At 43.4% G+C, this 23,842-nt stretch overlaps 1 protein-coding gene and 1 long non-coding RNA gene across 2 annotated transcripts in view; both read left to right on the forward strand.

Moving 5' to 3' along the window:
• The window catches only part of LOC130326118 (cilia- and flagella-associated protein 251-like), a 317,392-nt gene that overhangs the window by 280,635 nt on the left and 12,915 nt on the right, over positions 1-23,842 (forward strand). The window lies entirely within an intron of this gene.
• Positions 585-13,925, forward strand: LOC130326120 (uncharacterized). Its single transcript, XR_008870788.1, has 3 exons — positions 585-865; positions 12,706-12,780; positions 12,882-13,925. It is a non-coding gene; the product is annotated as an uncharacterized LOC130326120 (long non-coding RNA).

A 23,842-nucleotide genomic window follows, 5' to 3' on the forward strand; every position in this document is an offset into this window, starting at 1 on the left:
AGGAGAGCGGCCGCCACATCTATACATTATACAAGAGGATCGCAGCGGGTGTCAGGAGTGATACCTGCAGTGATCTTTCCTTTACTACAAGTACTAATACTCCCAACATGGAGCACACTCTGCTCCATGCTGGGAACTGTAGTACCTGCATTAATAGACAGATCGCAGTGGGTGTCAGAAGTTACACTCGCTGCCATATGTCTATTAATGCAGGTACTACAGCTCCCAGCATGGAGCAGAGTGTACTCCATGTTGGGAGTGGTAGTACTTGTAGTAAAGGAAAGATCACAGCAGGTATCACTCCTGACACCCGCTGCGATCCTCCAGTATAATGTATGAATGCGGCGGCTGCTCTTCTATGGTCCCCTGCACGGCCGTATATATACACATATTCCTATTTCTCTCAGAGAGCTGTGATTGGCTGGAACCATCTGGCCAATCACAGCTCTGCGGGAAATATGAATATGTGTACATATACGTGAGTGCAGGGGACCATAGAAGAGCAGCTGCCGCATCTATACATTATACAAGATGATCGCAAGGGACCCCTGCAATCTGTCAATTAGTACAGGTAACTACTACTCCCATCATGGAAGAGTGTGTTCCATGCTGGGAGTAGTAGTACTACCTAAAAAGTACTACTCCGCATCCTTTTTTTAAATAAATCTTCAGCCTGCAGCCCTGTCACCACGCAGGGGCTGCGCTATGCAGACTGGGAAGAGCAGACAGGAAGCTCCTCCCCCTCTCTCACTCCCCTGTATACTGGACCTTGTGGAGCAGGCCCGCTGTGTGTATACAGGCCCGGACACCACCAGTATGGAAGACTTACCTGCCCAGTGCCCACTGCTCATGCTGCCCTTTTAAAGTAAGTAACTTGCTTGGGGGAGAGGGGGAAAGTTGTAGGAGACAGTGGGAGATAGTTCAGTGTTTCCCAACCAGAGGGCCTCCAGCTGTTGCAAAACTACAACTCCCAGCATTCCTTTGGCTTTATGAGCATACTGGGAGTTGTAGTTTTGCAACAGCTGGAGGCCCCCAGGTTGGGAAACTCTGATCTATCTATCTATCAATCATCTATCTATCTATCTCTCATCTATCTATTATCTATCTATCTATCTATTTATCTATCTCATATCTATCTATCTCATATCTATCTCCTATCTATCTCATATCTATCTATCTATATCATATCTATCTATCTCATATCTATATATCTATCCATCTATCTATGTATCTATCTTTCTATTTATCTATCTATCTCTCATATCTATCTCAGATAGATGAGAGATAGATGAAAGATAGACAGATATGAGAGATAGATGATAGATAGATAGATAGATAGAAAGATAGATAAATAGATGACAGATAGATGATAGATATGATATAGATAGATAGGATATAGAAAGATAGATAGATAGATAGATAAAGAACAATACGATGCAGCACGCCACAAGTTTGCAGAAAATGGTGGTTTATTCCATCATGTGCATAGTCTATGCACATGATGGAATAAACCACCATTTTCTGCAAACTTGTGGCGTGCTGCATCATATTGTTCTTTGTCCCGACTGAGGAACCAGTGGACCCAGGTTCCAAGTATGCGGGCACCCCGACTTCTATCTAATTTCTGGATTTTGGTTGTGCCGTTTTTATTTGTTTTAGATAGATAGTATCTATCTATCTATCATCTATTTATCTATCTTTCTATCTATATATCCATCTATTTATGTATCTATCTATCTCTCATATCTATTTATCTTTCATCTATCTATCTCTCATCTATCTGAGATAGATATGAGATAGATAGATAAATAGAAAAATAGATACATAAATAGATAGATGGATATAGATAGATGGATGAATAGATAGATAGATAGGAGATAGATGGATAGATAAATAGATAGATAGATGATTGATAGATAGAACAGTGTTTCCCAACCAGGGGGCCTCCAGCTGTTGCAAAACTACAACTCCCAGTATGCTCATAAAGCCAAAGACATGCTGGGAGTTGTCGTTTTGGAATAGCTAGAAGCCCCCTGGCTGGGATACACTGATCTATCTATCTATCTATCTATCTATCTATCTATCTCATATCTATCTATCTCTCATATCTATTATCTATGTATCAATCACATGTCTATCATCTATCTATCTATCTATCTCATATCTATCTATCTATCTATCTATCTATCTATCATCTATCTCATATCTATTATCTATCTATCTATCTCATATCTATTATCTATCTCATATCTATCTATCATCTATCTATCTCATATCTATTATCTATCTATCTATCTATCTATCTATCATCTATCTATCTATCTATCTATCTATCTATCTATCACATGTCTATCATCTATCTATCTATCTCATATCTATCTATCATCTATCTATCTTGTATCTATTATCTATCTATCTATCTATCTATATATCATCTATCTCATATCTATTATCTATCTATCTCATATCTATTATCTATCTCATATCTATCTATCATCTATCTATCTCATATCTATTATCTATCTATCTATCTATCTATCTATCATCTATCTATCTATCTATCTATCTATCTATCTATCACATGTCTATCATCTATCTATCTATCTCATATCTATCTATCATCTATCTATCTTATATCTATTATCTATCTATCTATCTATATATCATCTATCTCATATCTATTATCTATCTATCTCATATCTATTATCTATCTCATATCTATCTATCATCTATCTCATATCTATTATCTATCTATCTATCTATCTATCTATCATCTATCTATCTATCTATCTATCTATCACATGTCTATCATCTATCTATCTATCTCATATCTATCTATCATCTATCTATCTTATATTTATTATCTATCTATCTATCTATCTATCTATCTATATATCATCTATCTATCTATCTACAAAACTAAAGATCCAGCGGCACTCCCAGATAAGGTGCAAAAACAAAGTGTTTTATTCCCCCATGTATGTGTGACGTTTCGATAGCATCCCGCCATCTTTATCATACGTACAGTTGTACATTCTGCAGTCTCTGTGACATCACTGTGCTTCATAATAAACTGTGACATCACTGTGCTTCATAATAAACTGTGACATCATTGTGCTTCATAATAAACTGACATCACTGTGCTTCATGCTGTAATTTGATGTCACTGTGTATAACAACCCTGTAGTGACATCACAGTTTATTATTCTTGAATGCTGACTTCACTGTGTATATTTTCCCAGTACAATGTCATCACTGTATAGTTACCCTCTACTGTGACAACACTGCGTTTATTAACCTTGTAGTGGCAAAACTGTTTATTGTCCCTGTACAGAGACATTACTGTTTATATTAACTCTGAACTGTGATGTCATTGTGCATATTTACCCTGTATTGTCACTCGCAGTGCAAGGTAAATATGTACAGTGACATTAGGGTATACAGGCTTAATATATACAGTGATGTCACAGTGCAGTGTAAGTATCAACAGTGATGTTGCAGTATAGAGATAACACACAGTGATGTTATAGTTTAGAGATAATATAGACAGTGATGTCACAGTACAGGGATAATATACACAGTGATGTCACAGTACAGGGATAATACACAGTGATGTCACAGTACAGGGATAATACACAGTGATGTGACAGTACAGGGATAATACACAGTGATGTCACAGTACAGGGATAATACACAGTGATGTCACAATACAGAGATAATACACAGTGATGTCACAGTACAGGGATAATACACACAGTGATGTCACAGTACAGGGATAATACACACAGTGATGTCACAGTACAGGGATAATACACACAGTGATGTCACAGTACAGGGATAATGCACACAGTGATGTCACAGTACAGAGATAATACACACAGTGATGTCACAGTACAGAGATAATACACACAGTGATTTCACAGTACAGGGATAATACACAGTGATGTCACAGTACAGAGATAATACACACAGTGATTTCACAGTACAGGGATAATACACAGTGATGTCACAGTACAGAGATAATACACACAGTGATGTCACAGTACAGGGAGGGATAATATACACAGTGATGTGATAGTACAGGGATAACACAATGACGTCACAGTACAGAGATAATACACAGTGATGTCACAGTACAGGGATAATACACAGTGACATTACAGTACAGGGATAATACACACAGTGATGTCACAGTACAGAGATAATACACACAGTGATGTCACAGTGCAGGAATAATACACAGTGACGTCACAGTACAGGAATAATACACAGTGATGTCACAGTACAGGGATAATACACAGTGATGTCACAGTACAGGGATAATATACACAGTGATGTCATAGTACAGGGATAATATACACACAGTGATGTCACAGTACAGGGAGGGATAATATACACAGTGATGTCATAGTACAGGGATAATACACAGTGACGTCACAGTACAGAGATAATACACAGTGATGTCACAGTACAGGGATAATACACAGTGATGTCACAGTACAGAGATAATACACACAGTGATGTCACAGTGCAGGAATAATACACAGTGATGTCACAGTACAGGAATAATACACAGTGATGTCACAGTACAGGGATACTATACACAGTGATGTCACAGTATAGGAATAATATACACACAGTGATGTCACAGTACAGGGATAATATACAAACAGTGATGTCACAGTACAGGGATAATACACAGTGATGTGACAGTACAGGGATAATACACAGTGATGTGACAGTACAGGGATAATACACAGTGATGTCACAGTACAGGGATAATACACAGTGATGTCACAGTACAGAGATAATACACAGTGATGTCACAGTACAGAGATAATACACAGTGATGTCACAGTACACGGATAATACACACAGTGATGTCACAGTACAGGGACAATACACAGTGATGTCACAGTACAGTGATAATACACAGTGATGTCACAGTACAGGGATAATACACAGTGATGTCACAGTACAGAGATAATACACAGTGATGTCACAGTACAGGGATAATACACAGTGATGTCACAGTACAGGGATAATACACAGTGATGTCACAATACAGAGATAATACACAGTGATGTCACAGTACAGGGATAATACACACAGTGATGTCACAGTACAGGGATTATACACACAGTGATGTCACAGTACAGGGATAATACACACAGTGATGTCACAGTACAGGGATAATGCACACAGTGATGTCACAGTACAGAGATAATACACACAGTGATGTCACAGTACAGAGATAATACACACAGTGATTTCACAGTACAGGGATAATACACAGTGATGTCACAGTACAGAGATAATACGCACAGTGATTTCACAGTACAGGGATAATACACAGTGATGTCACAGTACAGAGATAATACACACAGTGATGTCACAGTACAGGGAGGGATAATATACACAGTGATGTGATAGTACAGGGATAACACAATGACGTCACAGTACAGAGATAATACACAGTGATGTCACAGTACAGGGATAATACACAGTGACATTACAGTACAGGGATAATACACACAGTGATGTCACAGTACAGAGATAATACACACAGTGATGTCACAGTGCAGGAATAATACACAGTGACGTCACAGTACAGGAATAATACACAGTGATGTCACAGTACAGGGATAATACACAGTGATGTCACAGTACAGGGATAATATACACAGTGATGTCATAGTACAGGGATAATATACACACAGTGATGTCACAGTACAGGGAGGGATAATATACACAGTGATGTCATAGTACAGGGATAATACACAGTGACGTCACAGTACAGAGATAATACACAGTGATGTCACAGTACAGGGATAATACACAGTGATGTCACAGTACAGAGATAATACACACAGTGATGTCACAGTGCAGGAATAATACACAGTGATGTCACAGTACAGGAATAATACACAGTGATGTCACAGTACAGGGATACTATACACAGTGATGTCACAGTATAGGAATAATATACACACAGTGATGTCACAGTACAGGGATAATATACAAACAGTGATGTCACAGTACAGGGATAATACACAGTGATGTGACAGTACAGGGATAATACACAGTGATGTCACAGTACAGGGATAATACACAGTGATGTCACAGTACAGGGATAATACACAGTGATGTCACAGTACAGAGATAATACACAGTGATGTCACAGTACAGAGATAATACACAGTGATGTCACAGTACACGGATAATACACACAGTGATGTCACAGTACAGGGACAATACACAGTGATGTCACAGTACAGTGATAATACACAGTGATGTCACAGTACAGGGATAATACACAGTGATGTCACAGTACAGAGATAATACACAGTGATGTCACAGTACAGGGATAATACACACAGTGATGTCACAGTACAGGGATAAAACACAGTGATGTCACAGTACAGGGACAATACACAGTGATGTCACAGTACAGAGATAATACACAAAGTGATGGCACAGTACAGAGATAATACACAGTGACGTCACAGTACAGGGATAATACACAGTGATGGCACAGTACAGAGATAATACACAGTGATGTCACAGTACAGGGATAATACACAGTGATGTCACAGTATAACCATCTCACAGCTGGACCACCATGTAATTTCAGCAGAAAATAAAGCAGGGCCTCATGTTCAAGTTTCGCCGAAGGCCTCACAAAGTCTAGAGCCGCCTCTGGTTGGCCCTACCATGGGACCCGGTGGGACCATAAGTCCCAAGTGGCACTTTTCAGGGGTGGCATTTTGCTGCCCCCCTTTTTTTGTGCCTAGTAGGTTCATGGTAGGGTTGGCGCCGCCGCTGCTCACTGTTCTAAAGCAGCTGCGGGGTATAATAGCACAGCGGGCACTTTAGACAGTGAGTCTGCCTCCGGCCGACCGGGGTCTGACGAGGGACGTCGCACAAGTGACGTACTTCTGCAGACCTGCTCAGGAGGACGTCAGTGACGTCACTCATCAGGCTGCCGCCGGAGAGGAGAAGCGCTGTGCAGGGCAGTTAAGTGTGTCTGTGTGTGTGTCTGTGTCTCTGTGTGTTTGCGTGGGGGCTATGGCTACCTAATGTGGGGAAACTATGTTACCTAATGTGTGGAATCTGTGCTACCTAATGTGGGGAATCTGTGCTACCCAATGTGGGGAAACTATGGTACCTAATGTGGGGAATCTGTGCTACCTAATGTGGGGAATCTGTGCTACCTAATGTGGGGAAACTGCTACCTAATGTGGGGAAACTATGTTACCTAATGTGGGGAATCTTTGCTACCTAATGTGGGGAAACTATGCTACCTAATGTGGGGAAACTATGCTACCTAATGTGGGGAAACTATGCTACCTAATGTGGGGAAACTATGCTACCTAATGTGGGAAAACTATGTTACCCAATGTGGGGAATCTGTGCTACCTAATGTGGGGAAACTATGCTACCTAATGTGGGGAATCTATGCTACCTAATGTGGGGAATCTATGCTACCTAATGTGGGGAAACTATGCTACCTAATGTGGGGAAACTATGCTACCTAATGTGGGGAAACTATGCTACCTAAAGTGGGGAAACTATGCTACCTAATGTGGGGAAACTATGTTACCCAATGTGGGGAATCTGTGCTACCTAATGTAGGGAAACTATGCTACCTAATGTGGGGAATCTATGCTACCTAATGTGGGGAATCTATGCTACCTAACGTGGGAAAGCTATGCTACCTAATGTGGGGGGCTTGAATGAGCTGCGGCATATGGGAGCCCTTAATAAATAATTAGATACTTATACAGGGGGGGGGTCTTCCCGAGCAAGTGACATATGGGGGTCCACCTGAGTAGGTGACACATGGAGGGGGGTCCTGAACAATTGATGTTTTTTTTGGGGGGGGGGGGGGCCCAGGCACATTCTTTGCACAAGGGCCCTCTGCTGTCTGTGTCCGCCCCTGGACACACACACACACAGAAAGTCACACACAGACAGTCACACACAGTCACACACACACAGAGTCACCCACAGTCACACACACACACATAGTCACACAGAGTCACACACACACAGAGTCACACACACACAGACAGAGACACACAAACAGAGATAGAGTGAGACAGACACACACTCACTCACCCAACCAGCGCAGCGCTCCTTCTCTCGGGGCGCTCTGCGAGTGACGTCACGTCCTCCTGCACGGCCCTGCAGAGGCACGTCGGGCCGGCGCAACAGAAGGCATGGGGGCGCAGGCCGGTTCACTGTGCAGGTGACGGGGGGGGGGATGGTCCTACTAGTAGGGAGACAGCGCAAGTGAGGACAGGGGGGGGGTGCTAGTACAGAGACAGCGCAAGTGAGGACGGGGGGGGGGGGGAGTGCTGCTAGTTCGGAGACAGCGCAACTGAGGACCGGGGGCATACCTAGTGTCACCCCATCAGGATGGTGTCACCCGGTGCGGGCTGCACCCCCCGCACACCGGTCGCAACGCCACTGCCCCCTACTCACTTAGACGCCAGGATGGGCTGAGGGCCCTTTACAATCAGCACAGGGGCTGCTACTATTTACCCAGGGCATTACTTACCTGGTGGAGCTACCTATTGGAGGCGTGACCTACCTGGAGGAACTACCCACTGATGGTACTTCCTATTAGGACATAACCTACCTGGGGGCACTACCTACTGATGGCACTTCCTACTTGGACATTACCTACCTGGGGGGGGGCACTATTTCCTGGGAGTATTATTTACTCAGGGGCATTACCTACCGGGAGGAATAACTTACTACCTACTGGGGGCATTGTCTATTACATACCTGCAGGGGGCATTAAGTACAACTTATCTAGCTGAATGACCTACTGCCTACCTACTGGGACATAACCTATCTGGGAGCATTACTGAGGGAATTACCTACAAGGAGCAATATCAACCTACTGGTGGGGTTCTACTTTAACCCCTTAAGGACACATGACGTACTGGAACGTCATGTGTCCGTTATAGAACGTCATGTGTCCGTTATAGATCGAGGCGTGGCCCGGCCTCTAACAACGGCCGGGACCCGTGGCTACGCCCTGCATCCCGAGTCCTTAAGGACCGAGGGCGTATCCATACGCCCGTGGGAATTCCGGCCCCCACCGCTAGCCGGTTGGGGACCGGAGCCGGATGCCTGCTGAAATCGTTCAGCAGGCATCCCAGCATATCGCCCAGGGGGGTCATTATGCCCCCCCATGTCGGCGATTGCCGCAGATCGCTGGACAATTCAGTCCAGCGATCTGCGGCGATTCCGGGTCAATCGGGTCTCCAGCCAGAGCCTGCAGGGGTGAGGTGGCACTGGTGCCACCTCACGATCGCCCTGATTCGTCGGCCGGATTACCGGCCGACCAATCAGGGCGCCTGCTGCGGGTGTCACTCCCGCACCCGCTCCGCCCCTCTGGAGGACGTGAGCGGGTGCGGGACGTGCACCCCGGGTGCTGGGGACCCCGATCACCGGCGTTAATGTTGGGATCGGGGCCCCAGGAGCAGCGGCGGCGGCGGGACTGACCTGCAGTGTCTGGATCGTTGGAGGTGAGTGACAGCCTCCTGCTGTTGCTTAGCAACAGCTCCCAGCATGCAAAAAGGGCATGCTGGGAGCTGTAGTTATGCAACAGCAGGAGGCAGACCACCACAACTCCCAGCATTCCCTTATGGGCATGCTGGGACTTATGGTTTTGCAACAGCTGGAGGCACATTCTTTCTATGGAAAAGTGTACCTTCAGCTGTTGTATAACTACAACTCCCAGCTTGCACAAACAGCTAAAGTGCATGCTGGGAGTTGTAGTGGTGCATCTGCTGGTTGCATAACTACAACTCCCAGCATGCCCGTTGGCTGTCGGTGACTGCTGAGAGTTGTAGTTTTGCAACAGCTGAAGGCACACTGGTTGTGAAACTCAGAGTTTTTTTTTACCTAACTCAGTGTTTCACGACCGGTGTGCCTCCAGCTGTTGCTACAACTCTCAGCAGTCACCGTACACCATGCACCGTACATGCTGGGAGTTGTAGTTTTGCAACAGCTGGAGGCACACTGGTTGTGAAACACTGAGTTAGGTCACAAACTCAGTGATACATAACCAGTGTGCCTACAGTTGTTGCAAAACTGCAACTCTCAGCAGTCACCGACAGCCAACGGGCATGCTGGGAGTTATAGTTATGCAACAGCTGGATGTCCCCCCCAATGTGAACGTACAGGGTACACTCACATGGGCGGAGGATTACAGTAAGTATCTGGCTGCAAATTTGAGCTGCCGCAAACTTTCTGCTGCAGCTCAAATTGCCAGCGAGAAACTACTGTGAACCCCCGCCCGTGCGACTGTACCCTAAAAACACTACACTAACACAAAAAATAAAATAAAAAGTAAAAAACACTACATATACATATACCCCTACACAGCCCCCCTCCCCTCCCCAATAAAAATGAAAAACGTTTGGTACGCCACTGTTTCCAGAACGGAGCCTCCCGCTGTTGCAAAACAACTCCCAGTATTGTCGGACAGCCGTTGACTGTCCAGGCATGCTGGGAGTTTTGCAACAGCTGGAGGCCCCCTGTTTGGGAATCACTGGCGTAGAATACCCCTATGTCCACCTCTATGCAAGTCCCTAATTTAGGCCTCAAATGCGCATGGCGCTCTCACTTTGGAGCCCTGTCGTATTTCAAGGCAACAGTTTAGGGTCACATATGGGGTATCGCCGTACTCGGGAGAAATTGTGTTACAAATTTTGGGGGGTATTTTCTGCTTTTACACTTTTTAAAAATGAAAAATTTTTGGGAAAACAAGCATTTTAGGTAAAAAAAAAATTTTTTTTTACATATGCAAAAGTCGTGAAACACCTGTGGGGTATAAAGGTTCACTTAACCCCTTGTTACGTTCCCCGAGGGGTCTAGTTTCCAAAATGGTATGCCATGTGGGGGTTTTTCTGCTGTCCTGGCACCATAGGGGCTTCCTAAATGCGGCATGCCCCCAGAGCAAAATTTGCTTTCAAAAAGCCAAATGTGACTCCTTCTCTTCCGAGACCTGTAGTGCGCCAGCAGAGCACTTTTCACCCCCATATGGGGTGTTTTCTGAATCGGGAGAAATTGGGCTTCAAATTTTTAGGGGTATTTTCTGCTATTACCCTTTTTAAAAATAAAACATTTTTGGGGAAACAAGCATTTTAGGTAAAATTATTATTATTTTTTTTTACATTTGCAAAAGTCGTGAAACACCTGTGGGGTATTAAGGTTCACTTTATCCCATGTTACATTCCCCGAGGGGTCTAGTTTCCAAAATGGTATGCCATGTGGGTTTTTTTTTGCTGTTCTGGCACCATAAGGGCTTCCTAAAGGTAACATGCCCCCCAAAAACCATTTCAGAAAAACGTACTCTCCAAAATCCCCTTGTCGCTCCTTCCCTTCTGAGCCCTCTACTGGGCCCGCCGAACACTTTACATAGACATATGAGGTATGTGCTTACTCGAGAGAAATTGGGCTACAAATACAAGTAAACATTTTGTCCTTTTACCCCTTGTAAAAATTCAAAAATTGGGTCTACAAGAACATGTAAGTGTAAAAAATGAAGATTGTGAATTTTCTCCTTCACTTTGCTGCTATTCGTGTGAACCACCTTAAGGGTTAAAACGCTGACTGAATGTCATTTTGAATACTTTGGGGGGGTCTAGTTTTTATAATGGGGTCATTTATGGGGTATTTCTAATATGAAGACCCTTCAAATCCACTTCAAACCTGAACTGGTCCCTGAAAAATACTGAGTTTGAAAATTTTGTGAAAAATCGGAAAATTGCTGCTGACCGTTGAAGCCCTCTGGTGTCTTCCAAAAGTATAAACACGTCAATTTTATGATGCAAACATAAAGTAGACATATTGTATATGTGAACCAAAAAAAATTTATTCGTAATATCCATTTTCCTTACAAGCAGAGAGCTTCAAAGTTAGAAAAATGCAAAATTTTAAAATTTTTCATCAAATTTACGGATTTTTCACCAAGAAAGGATGCAAGTATCGACAAAAATTTACCACTAAGTTAAAGTAGAATATGTCACGAAAAAACAATCTCGGAATCAGAATGATAACTAAAAGCATCCCAGAGTTATTAATGTTTAAAGTGACAGTGGTCAGATGTGCAAAAAACGCTCCGGTCCTTAAGGGGTTAAAAGTTTGAATCACCCCCCTTATTCCCATCAAAAAAAAAACACAGTGTAAATAAAAATAAACATATATGGTATCGCCACGTGCGGAAATGTCCGAATTATAAAAATATATTGTTAATTAAACCGCACGGTCAATGGTGTACGCGCAAAAAAATTCCAAAGTCCAAAATAGTGCATTTTTGGTCACTTTTTATATCATGAAAAAATGAATAAAAAGCGATCAATAAGGCCTATCAATGCAAAAATGGTACCGATAAAAACTTCAGATCACGGCGCAAAAAAATGAGCCCTCATACCGCCCCATACGCGGAAAAATAAAATAGTTATAGGGGTCAGAAAATGACAATTTTAAACATGTCGGGTTTGCAATAGTAAATGAGGGCCAATGTGTAAATAAAGAGAGGTGTATAACTACTATATAGCCTGATCCCAAAGAATACAACTGTCATCAATATTTAAGGGGTACGGACTATTTACCAAGCGAATAACCTGCAAGTCCCATTCTTGTGCTTTTATACTTAACCCTTTAATTTATTTATTTATCCAGGATATCACGCTCTCTTCTTTACCACACACTGCCACCTGGCATCAGGGACAGTTACACATCTATGCATACATAGAGGTAAGTACAACGTTGTGTAAGTGCATTACATTGTAGATCTACTTGTAGGTATACCCGGGCACTACAGCTCATTATACACGTATTCATTTTATTTTATCTAGACCATCGACACATTGAGGATTATTACCACTATCTGCAGATTACATCAACATTCAACAATAAAAGTATCTCTATTGTTTAACCCTTTCAGCGCTGGGATATGTTTATTTAAATATATATATTTTTATACACACACTCTACTGTAGAGACCCTGCTCAGGTTTCAGTTTGCGGCCCAATTTCCTGCCACAGGGTGTGGATTAAAGTTGCTCGTGATGCGATAGCTACACAGCACTTAGCATGACTGGAAGCCAACAATGAGTTAAGTGTATGCAGAAGAGTCCTTGCTCAGCTACTACTTTTTACTGACAAGAAAAATTCTTCTCATTGGAGCAGGAAGCAGGATTTTGGAGATAACTGGAAAATGAGTTCTGACTAGGCCTAAACTCCTCTCACTTGGGACCTAGCAGAGATATGAGACAATCAGGTTCAAGTCCTCTAGCCTGTTCAGGACGTAGGGCGTATGCATACGCCCTGCATCCCGAGTCCTTTAGGACGTAGGGCGTATGGATACGCCCGTGGGAATTCCGGTCCCCACCGCTAGCCAGTTGGGGACCGGACTGGGATGCCTGCTGAAATCATTCAGCAGGCATCCCGGCACATCGCCGAGGGGGGTCCTGAGACACCCCCATGTTGGCGATCGGAAAAAATGACATGTCAATTCAGACATGCGATTTTCTCCTATTTCGGGATGATCGGGTCTCTAGTGACCCCATCACGCGGAAAATAGGGATGATCAGAGCTGTCAGTGACAGCCCCGATCATCCTGAAGGATAGGAGCGAGGTTTCAGCGCTGCAATCTCCTCCTGTCCCCTGCCATTAGTCAGAAATGAGTTCTGACCAATGGCAGTGCACGACAGGGGGTTGCCATGGAAACCCCCCGCTCTGCCCACCCCTGGATGTCGGGCAGAACAGGGGGAGAAGATGGCGGCCTGTACCTGTGCAGAAGATGCCGTGCGGACTGCCGTTCATCGGTAGAGACAGCGGAGATCAGCGGCGCAGGTAGGGAAGTGACGGTGGGAGGGGGGAAAGAAAGGTGGCAGTAAAGCAATATTTACTGCTGCCCTTCTAGTGGTTGCTAAACTGCAACTCCCAGCATGCCCAGACAGCCAAAGGCTGTCTCGGCAAGCTGGGAGTTGTAGTTTTGCAACATCTGGAGGCAGTTTGGAGACCACTTTTAAAGTGTTGCCCAAACGGTAGCCCTCCAGATGTTGCCAAACTACAACACTCAGCATGCCTACACTGCCCAGGCATGCTACGAGTTGTAGTTCTGTAACATATGTCCCTTCAGATTTTGCAATTTTCATGAAAATTTAGAAAATTGCTGCTATAGTTTGAAGTCCTCTAATTTTTTCAAAAAGTACAAATATGTCCATTTTATGATGCCAACATAAAGTAGACATATTGTATTTGTGAATCAATATAAAATGTATTTGGAATATCAATTTTCCTTATAAGCAGAGAGCTTCAAAGTTAGAAAAATGCTAAATTTTCAAAATTTTCATGACATTTTGGGATTTTTCACCAAGAAAGGATGCAAGTAACAACTTAAAGTTACCACTACCATAAAGTAGAATATGTCACGAAAAAACAATCTCAGAATCAGAATAATCGGTAAAAGCATCTCAGAGTTATTAATGCTTAAAGTGACGGTGGTCAGATTTGCGAAAAAGGGTCCTTAAGGTGAAAATGAGCTGCGTCCTTAAAGGAGTAGTCCAGTGGTGAACCCAGTGGTGAACAACTTATCCCCTATCCTAAGCATAGGGGATAAGTTGCAGATCGCGGGGGGTCCGACCGCTGGGGCCCCCTGCGATCTCCTGTACGGAGCCCCGACAGCCCGCGGGAAGGGGGCGTGTCAACCTCCGCACGAAGCGGCGGCCGACACGCCCCCTCAATACAACTCTATGGCAGAGCCGAAACGCTGCCTTCGGCAATCTCCGGCTCTGCCATAGAGATGTATTGAGGGGGCGTGTCAGCCGCCTCTTCGTGCGGAGGTCAACACCCGCTATCTGGCCGGAGAGCCTGGCCCCCGTACAGAGAGATCGCAGGGGGCCCCAGCGGTCGGACCCCCCGCAATCTCAAACTTATCCCCTATCCTTAGGATAGGGGATAAGTTTTTCACCACTGGACTACCCCTTTAAGGGGCTAGGCAGAAAGGGTTGGACTTAGGAGACTAGCAGTTTCTGCATAGAATCTAGCTAAGATGAGTCATGTGACCAAGGATCTATACATTCTTACACATACATATATGGCTCATAAGTAGGGGCAACAAAGAGTAAAATGTCAACTCTTTCACAGCCATAATACCTCAATGTATTCAGTAGTAGACTTATAAAAATAACATGTTATGTAAATGTGACTTATGATAATGTCCATATTATGATGGGCCTGCACCCAACTAAACATACAGGGGAAGATTTATAAAAACCTGTGCGGAGGAAAAGTTGACCAGTTGCCCATAGCAACCAATAAGATTGCTTCTTTCATTTTTAAATGGGCCTCTGAAAAATATAAGCAGCGATCTGATTGGTTGCTACTGGCAACTGGTCAACTTTTCCTCTGCACTGGTTTTGATAAATCTCCCCAACAATCCTTTATTTTTTCGAGATGAAATGTTTTCCCCATGTTGTATAAAATGAGGGCACACAACTCTTGGTACAACTTGGTACTAACTGCCAGGAGTGGTCCATATGAGCCGACCATTTTGAAAGTCAAAAGAAGCTCTGCAGCAGCTGCGTTGTGTAAGATAAATTATAGCCCCATGGTCTGAATATAATACGCTGCCTTATACTGTTTAAATGGTCATGGAAGATCATAAAGACCCTTTTGTGACTTCAAATATTCTTCTATTTTACAATAAGCCTTCATTATTTTATATATATATATATATATATATATATATATATATATATATATATAAGCTTTGTATTAGTTATTGCTTACAATTCAGTCTCCTATACAAGGAAGGAAACATAACATATGAGCAGTTGGATGAGGTCCCAGGTGACATGGAGTAGCACATATGCGGATTTACCTGTGTGGTGTCTATAAATGTAAATTATATATAGGAAATATACTGAGGAGCAGCTTTTGCATTAAGGACAGGCACTTCCATTAATAATTAGAGGGGATTGATGTCAGGGCCTACTATTGTAGAGGTTTCAGCAGGGATATTGGTTATTGATCCAAAATTATTGGGGAGATTTATCAATCATCCTAAAACCCTATTATATGTATGAATCCAGCAGATCATCTACATACAAAAGAGCTGGTTTGTGATTGGTTGGTCTTGATACAAGTGAGCTGGCCTGTGATTGGTCGGTCTTGCTTGGCACCTGCACGGTATGTTTGTCTGTTGTCCTGACAACCAACCACTCAGCTGGAGCGACCGCCAGAGGAGGAGCTATTCTGTGATTTCTGAGCCGTACAAGTGCATTATTGTATTATTTGTTGCGTCTTAGTGTCTGTGTGTGTTGTTTGTTGTTGTGTGTCTGTGTGTCTGTGCTTTTATTTCAGGTAACACCTCACTTTCCGGTTATACCATCCTTTCCGGATCATCCAGTGGTAAGTCCTACTCTAAACTATATTATCCCTCATTAATATCGTCACATATTTCTGTCCAGTTACACATCCAGGGGGAGAATTATCAAAACCTGTTCAGAGGAAAAGTTGTCCAGTTGCCCATAGCAACCAATCAGATCTCTTCTTTCATTTTGGACAGGCCCTTTTTAAAATGAAAGAAGATATCTGATTGGTTGCTATGGGCAACTGGGCAAGTTTTCCTCTGCACAGGTTTTGATAAATCTCCATCCCAATGTATATTATAGCTGTATATTGCTCCAACTGTAAATATATGTCTGAAATAATAGGTCATGAGACTGGCATGTGATGGGCAATAACTGGTCACAGCCTGGCACATATATCATCTTATTATTATATGAACTGGGCTCTATGGGGGAGATTTATCAAAATATTTGAAAGAAGCGATCCAATGGGTTGCTATGGGCAACTGCACCACTCTTCCTCTACATGTTGGAGAGCACTGCTTTAGGCTGGAAAAAAAATGCCCCCAAAATGCATTTGGGACAAAACTACCGCTGCCAGATGTTAGCTAGGAGTCAATAGGAAAATATGAAATTCCATACCTACATAGTGTTTTAAAGGATAACTCCTGGATGTAACAACTTATCCCCTATCCTAAGGTCGCGGGGGATCTGACAGCTGGATCTCCCGAACGGTGCCCCAGTTCTCAGCATGAATGGGGCGTGTTGACCACCACACAAAGCGGCGGCCGACACGCCCCTTCCGGGCAGCTCTATGGGAGAGCTGGAGCGCTGCTTTCGGCAATCTCCGGCTCTGCCATAGGACTGCATGGAGGGGGCGTGTCAGCCACAGGTTCGTGCTGTGGTCGAAAGGGCTTGTTTCATGCAGGGAGCCGGGGCTCCATGCGGGAGATAACGGAGGGCCCCAGTGGTCAGACCCCAGCGATCTAACACTTTAGATAGGGGATAAGTTGTTACATCCCCGAGTTATCCTTTAATTTTTGGCATTACCTCACCCTTTAGTGGTGTTTTTTTGGGCTCAATGGAAACTTTTCAAAATCACTGCATTCACTAGCTATGTTGTTGTTGTTTTTTGTTTTTGTTTTTGTTTTTTTCCTTTTCTTAAAAAAATTGTGGTGTTACTCCTCTCATAGTCCTCTTTAGGTGGAAGAAAGGGCATTTTTCAATAGAATTCCTTGAGTCACATGATATAAGAATCAGTGCACCTCTCTCCCCCTTGCCATGTGTTCTATGTACAGTTAATTGTTTACATCAGAATTCTGGACCAGGCTGTAAATTTTGGTTTTGGTAATATTTTTTGTTTGTCAGGGGAGCAGATATATTAATACTATTGATTCTTGGACAGTGTAAAACTTTCAAAATCACCAAATTTATCACAGTAGCTGTATGATATAAATCTGGCACATCTTTAGACTGTCTAATATAAGTTAGTACAGTGGTCCCTCAAGTTACAATATTAATTGGTTCCAGGGCAACCATTGTATGTTGAAACCATTGTATGTTGAGACCATAACTCTATGGAAAGATGGTAATTGGTTCTGAAGCCTCCAAAATTTTATCCAAAAATAGGAAAAAGGGAGGAGTAAACAAAAATAGGTAGATAACTAATATAGATAAAGCAAGTCCATACATATAAAAGTACGAAAGATCTGCTGGTTGCTGTAAATCACTGTCTATGTAGAGGACAGGAGCTTCTTCAGGGTCCTGTATAGTACACACAATGTCCAAAAAAAGTATCATGGAGTCGCCTTTACCTGGTGTCCAAAGGAGCAGCTAACCCTGGCACAGGTAAAGAGTAGTACAGAACATGTAATACCTCCCTGCACTGTAGAGGGTGCTATCGGACAGGAATTCAGTGCATGCACTTCAGTAACAAGGGTTTTTCCAGTAAAATATCCGTTCTGATTGGTCAGTTCTTCCAGCCATGTTGAGTCTGGATTCAAGTTAAAATGGTCCAGAAAATACTATTGTATGTTGAAACTATTGTATGTTGAGGCCATTGTAAGTTGAGGGATCACTGTATCAGTAGTTTAGTTTTACATACCATTTCTGCATTCTTTTGTTTAGCAATTTGTTTATTAACCACTTAGGGACCAAGGGCGTACAGGTACGCCTTCGCTCCCTGGTACTTAAGGACCAAGGGCGTTCCTGTACGCACGTGGGAATTTCGGTCCCCGCCGCGCACCGGGCGGGGACCGGACCGGGTTGACTACTGATATCTATCAGCAGGCACCCCGTGCAAATGCCCAGGGGGGTCCTGAGATCAACCCCCCCCCCATGTCGGCAATTGCCGCAAATCACTGGTGAATTCATACTGGTCTACGGTGACCCGGTTACCCGGAAAGTAAGGGGGATCGGGGTTGTCCAAGACACCCACGATACTCCTGAAGGGATAGGAGTGAGGTGGCAGGGGGGGCACCCCTCCTATCCCTGCTATTGGTCGTTCAGAAGCAAAGACCAATAGCAGATCGGGGGCAGGGGGGGGGGTTAACGTTCGGTTCCCCCATTCTGCCCACCCACAGTGGCCGGGCAGAACGGGGAACCGTCGGTGCACAGTGCCGGAGGTCCACTTACCCATCGGCAGCAGGCGGCGATCAGCGGCAGCGGGCGGGGATTGGTCGTTCAGAAGCGACGACCAGTAGCAGATCGGGGGCGGGGGTTAACGTAGGCTGGGCAGAACGGGGAACCGTCGGGGAACAGCGCCGGAGGTCCACCTACCCATCGGCAGCGGGCGGCGATCAGCAGCAGTGGGCGGGGATCGGTGGCGGCAGAGGACAGCGATGTGGCTCCCTGGATTCTACGGAAGCCGGTGAGTTGCCTAGCAACATCTGGAGGGCTACAGTTTGGAGATCACTGTGCAGCGGTCTCTAAACAGTAGCCCTCTAGATGTTCCAAAACTGCAAATCCCAGTATGCCCAAACAGCAAATAGCTGTCTCGGCATGCTGGGAGTTGTATTTGCGTACCTCCAGCTGTTGCATAACTACATCTCAGTTGTAGTTTTGAAACAGCTGGACTGGCACACTGGTTGGAAAATACTGAGTTAGGCAACAGAACCTAACTGAAGGGTTTCCAACCAGTGTGCCTCCAGCTGTTTCAAAAGTACAACTCCCAGCATGCACGGTCTGTCAGTACATACTGGGAGTTGTAGTTTTGAAACAGCTGGAGGTTTGCCCCTCCATATGAATGTACAGGGTACATTCACACGGGCGAGTTTATAGTGAGTTTCCTGAAGTTTGAGCTGCTGCAAATTTTTTGCCGCAGCGCAAACTCCTAGCTGGAAACTCACCATAAACCCGCCCGTGTGAATGTACCCTAAAAACATTACACTACAATACACTAACACATAATTAAGGCTAAAACACTACATATACACCCCCTTACACTGTCCCCCCAGTTTAGCAACCGCTCGAGGCACCCTGTTTGGGAATCACTGGCATAGAATACCCCTATGTCCACCCCTATGCAATCCCTAATTTAGTCCTCAAATGCACATGGCACTCTCTCATTTCGGAGCCCTGTCATATTTAAAGGAAAGGAAGTTTAGGGCCACATATTTGTGGGGTATTTCCATGACTCCATTTTGGAAACTACACCCCTAACGGAATGTAACAAGGGGTATAGTGAGCCTTAACACCCCACAGGTGTTTGAAGAAATTTAATTAAAGTTGGATGGGAAAATGAAAAATAAATTGTGTTACCCTAAATTTTTCATTTTCTCAAGGGAAAATAGAAAAAAAAGCCCCCCAAAATTTGTAACCCCATTTCTTCTGAGTAAGAACATACCCCATATGTGGATGTAAAATGCTCTGCGGGCGAACTACAATGCTCAGAAGAGAAGGAGCGCCATTGGGCTTTTGGAGAGAAAATTTGTCCGGAATTGAAGGCCACGTGTGTTTACAAAGCCCCCATAGTGCCAGAACAATGGACCCCCCCACATGTGACCCATTTTGGAAACTACGCCCCTCATGTAATGTAATAAGTGGTACAGTGTGCATTTACACCCCACAGGTGTCTGACAGATTTTTGGAACAGTGGTCTGTGAAAATGAAAAATGAAATTTTTAAATTGCATAGCCTACTGTTCCAAAGATCTGTCAAACGCTAGTGGGGAGTAAATACTCACTGCACCCCTTATTAAATTCTGTGAGGGGTGTAGTTTCCAAAATGGGGTCACATGAGGGGGGTCCCGCTGTTCTGGCACCACGGGGGGGCTTTGTAAACGCACATGGCCCCTGACTTCCATTCCAAACAAATTCTCTCTCTAAAAGCTCAATGGCGCTCCTCCTCTTCTGAGCATTGTAGTGCGCCAGCAAAGCACTTGATGTCCACACATGGGGTATTTCCATACTCAGAAGAAATGGGGTTACAAATTTTAGGGGTAATTTTCTCCTATCACCCCTTGCAAAAATTAAAAATTTACACGTCCAACTTTAACAAAAAGTCGTCAAACACCTGTGAGGTGTTGAGGCTCACTGTACCCCTTGTTACATTCCTTGAGGGGTGTAGTTTCCAAAATAGTATGCCATGTTATTTTTTTGCTGTTCTGGCACAATAGGAGCTTCCTAAATGGGACATGCCCCCCAAAAACCATTTCAGCAAAATTTGCTTTCCAAAAGCCAAACGTGACTCCTTCTCTTCTGAGCATTGTAGTTCACCCTCAGAGCATTTTACGTCCTAACATGGGGTATTTCCATACTCAGAAGAGAGGGGGTTACAAATTTTGGGGGGCATTTTCTCCCATTACGCTTTGTAAAAATGGTAAATTTGGGAAAAAAATTTGCACTTTAGTGAAAAATATAATTATTTTCATTTACACATCCGAATTTAATGAAAAGCCGTCAAACACCTGTGGGGTGTTAAGGCTCACTGGATCCCTTTATACGTGTCTTGAGGGGTGTAGTTTCCAAAATGGTATGCCACATGGGGCGTTTTCTGCTTTCTGGTACCATAGGGGCTTCCTAAATGTGACATGACCCCAAAAAAACATTTCAGCAAAATTCACTCTCCAAAATCCCATTGTTGTTCCTTTCCTTCTGAGCCCTCTACTGCGCCTGCCGAACACTTGACATACACATATGAGGTATTTCCTTACTCAAGAGAAATTGGGTTACACATTTTAGGAAGATTTCTCTCCTTTTACCCCTTGTAAAAATTCAAAAACTGGGTCTACAAGAACATGCCAGTGTAAAAAATATAGATTTTGAATTTTCTCCTTCAATTTGCTGCTATTCTTGTGAAACACCTAAAGGGTTAACACACTTACTGAATTTCACTTTGAATACTTTGAGGGGTACAGTTTTTATAATGGGGTCATTTGTGGGGTATTTCTAATATTAAGGCCCTTCAAAATCAACTTCAAATCTGAACTGGTCCCTGAAAAATTCCAATTTAGAAAATTTTGTGAAAAATTGGAAAATTGCTGCTGAACTTTGAAGCCCTCTGATGTCTTCCAAAAGTAAAAACATTTCAACTTTATGATGCCAACATAAAGTAGACATATTGTATATGTGAATCAATATATAATTTATTTGGAATGTCTATTTTCCTTACAAGCAGAGAGCTTCAAAGTTAGAAAAATGCTAAATTTTCAATTTTTGCATCAAATTTTGGAAATTTTTCACCAAGAAATTATGCAAGTATCGAAAAAATTTACCACTAACATAAAGTATATTTTGTCAGGAAAAAAACAGTCTTGGAATCAGAATGAAAAGTAAAAGCATCCCAGAGTTATTAATGCTTAAAGTGACAGTGGTCAGATGTTCAAAAAACGCTCTGGTGCTTAAGGTGAAAATTGGCTTGGTCCCTAAGGGGTTAAAATGCAAAAAAAAAATTTCCATAGTGTATCTACCCCATGTGAACATACCCTATCAGGACAGGTATAAGAGCTTTGTCCTGTAATAAGCCAAGCAACCCAGTGATCACATGATTGGGAGAGATATTCAGCCATTGGAAGTAACAATGAAGGTTCCCAGGGGTGGACATGTTTCATGTGCAGACTATTGTATAGGGGTCAAGTAGTAAAAGGATCCACTGCCACCTTATAGGCAGCTTCCTACTGCCCATTAGATTGCATGTAATAATACATCTCATAGCTTACAGATACTGTTGGGTTGTTAGAGGAACATGAGGGGGAGCTCTATGAAAGGCCGACATGCTGTTCTTATGCAGGTGACCTCTGCTTTCTGTGTCCAACCCTGAAGGTTCCTATTGATGACAACAAGAAACAGAAATCAACAAAACACTGGTGCAGAAAATACATAGAAAAATCCTCATATTTTTTTATCATACAAATAGTAATGTGGTAAATATATAAAGAATAATTGTATATGTCAATCACTAATCAATCAGGTTATATGAATATTGTGCAGGAATATGTCTTTACTGTTTACAGAACGAGTCAATAAGCTGACCTCTGTCTCTTTTTTTGGAGATGGAGCGCCACACTTTTGAAAGGACACCCCACTATGACTACACGGATGACGAGGTAAATCTCATGTTTGTGTTGACTTTCATTAATCCTATAGTTGTGAATAATAATTGCTCTGTTAAAGTGAATCTTCTCCTGAATCATCTCCATACAAGGTGTAGAATCTGCAGATCTTTGCATTTAGGTGCTAGAGGGATAAGATTACCCATACATTTAGTTTTGATGATCGCCTGTGTTACCAGCTGAAGAGTCAAACAGTTGGTGCTAAGTTTCAGCAGCATCTCCTCCCTCCTCTGTTTTGTCGGATTAAGGAACTGAGTAGTGACGTGGGCTGTCAATCATGCCGAGGGGACATTACTGCACCCAGAGCGGCGAGACTAGATAAGTATAGCTCCCGTCTAGGGGGCTACTTACAGGGCTGCTGGGGGGGGGGGGGGGGGGGACTTACAAACTGCAAATCCTCCCCATCCCTGTGGACAGAAATGTCCTCCGGGAATGGTGCAGATGAAGATATTACTACACTGCTCAAAAAAATAAAGGGAACACTTAAATAACACAATTGCACTCCAAGTCAATAACATTTCTGTGAAATCACACTGTCCACTCAGGAAGAACACTGATTGACAATCAATTTCACATGCTGTTGTGCAAATGGAACAGACAACAGGTGGAAATTATAGGCAATTAACAAAACACCCCCAATAAAGGAGCGGTTCTGCAGGTGGTGACCACAGACCACTTCTCAGTTCCTATGCTTCCTGGCTGATGTTTTGGTCACTTTTGAATGCTGGCGGTGCTTTCCTTCTAGTGGTAGCATGAGACTGAGTCTACAACCCACACAAGTGGCTCAGGTAGTTCAGCTCTTCCAGGATGGCACATCAATGTGAGCTGTGGCAAGAAGGTTTGCTGTGTCTGTCAGCGTAGTGTCCAGAGCATGGAGGCGCTACCAGGAGACAGGCCAGTACATCAAGAGA

This window comes from Hyla sarda, unplaced genomic scaffold, assembly GCF_029499605.1.
Source record: "Hyla sarda isolate aHylSar1 unplaced genomic scaffold, aHylSar1.hap1 scaffold_281, whole genome shotgun sequence".
Lineage (NCBI taxonomy): Eukaryota > Metazoa > Chordata > Amphibia > Anura > Hylidae > Hyla > Hyla sarda.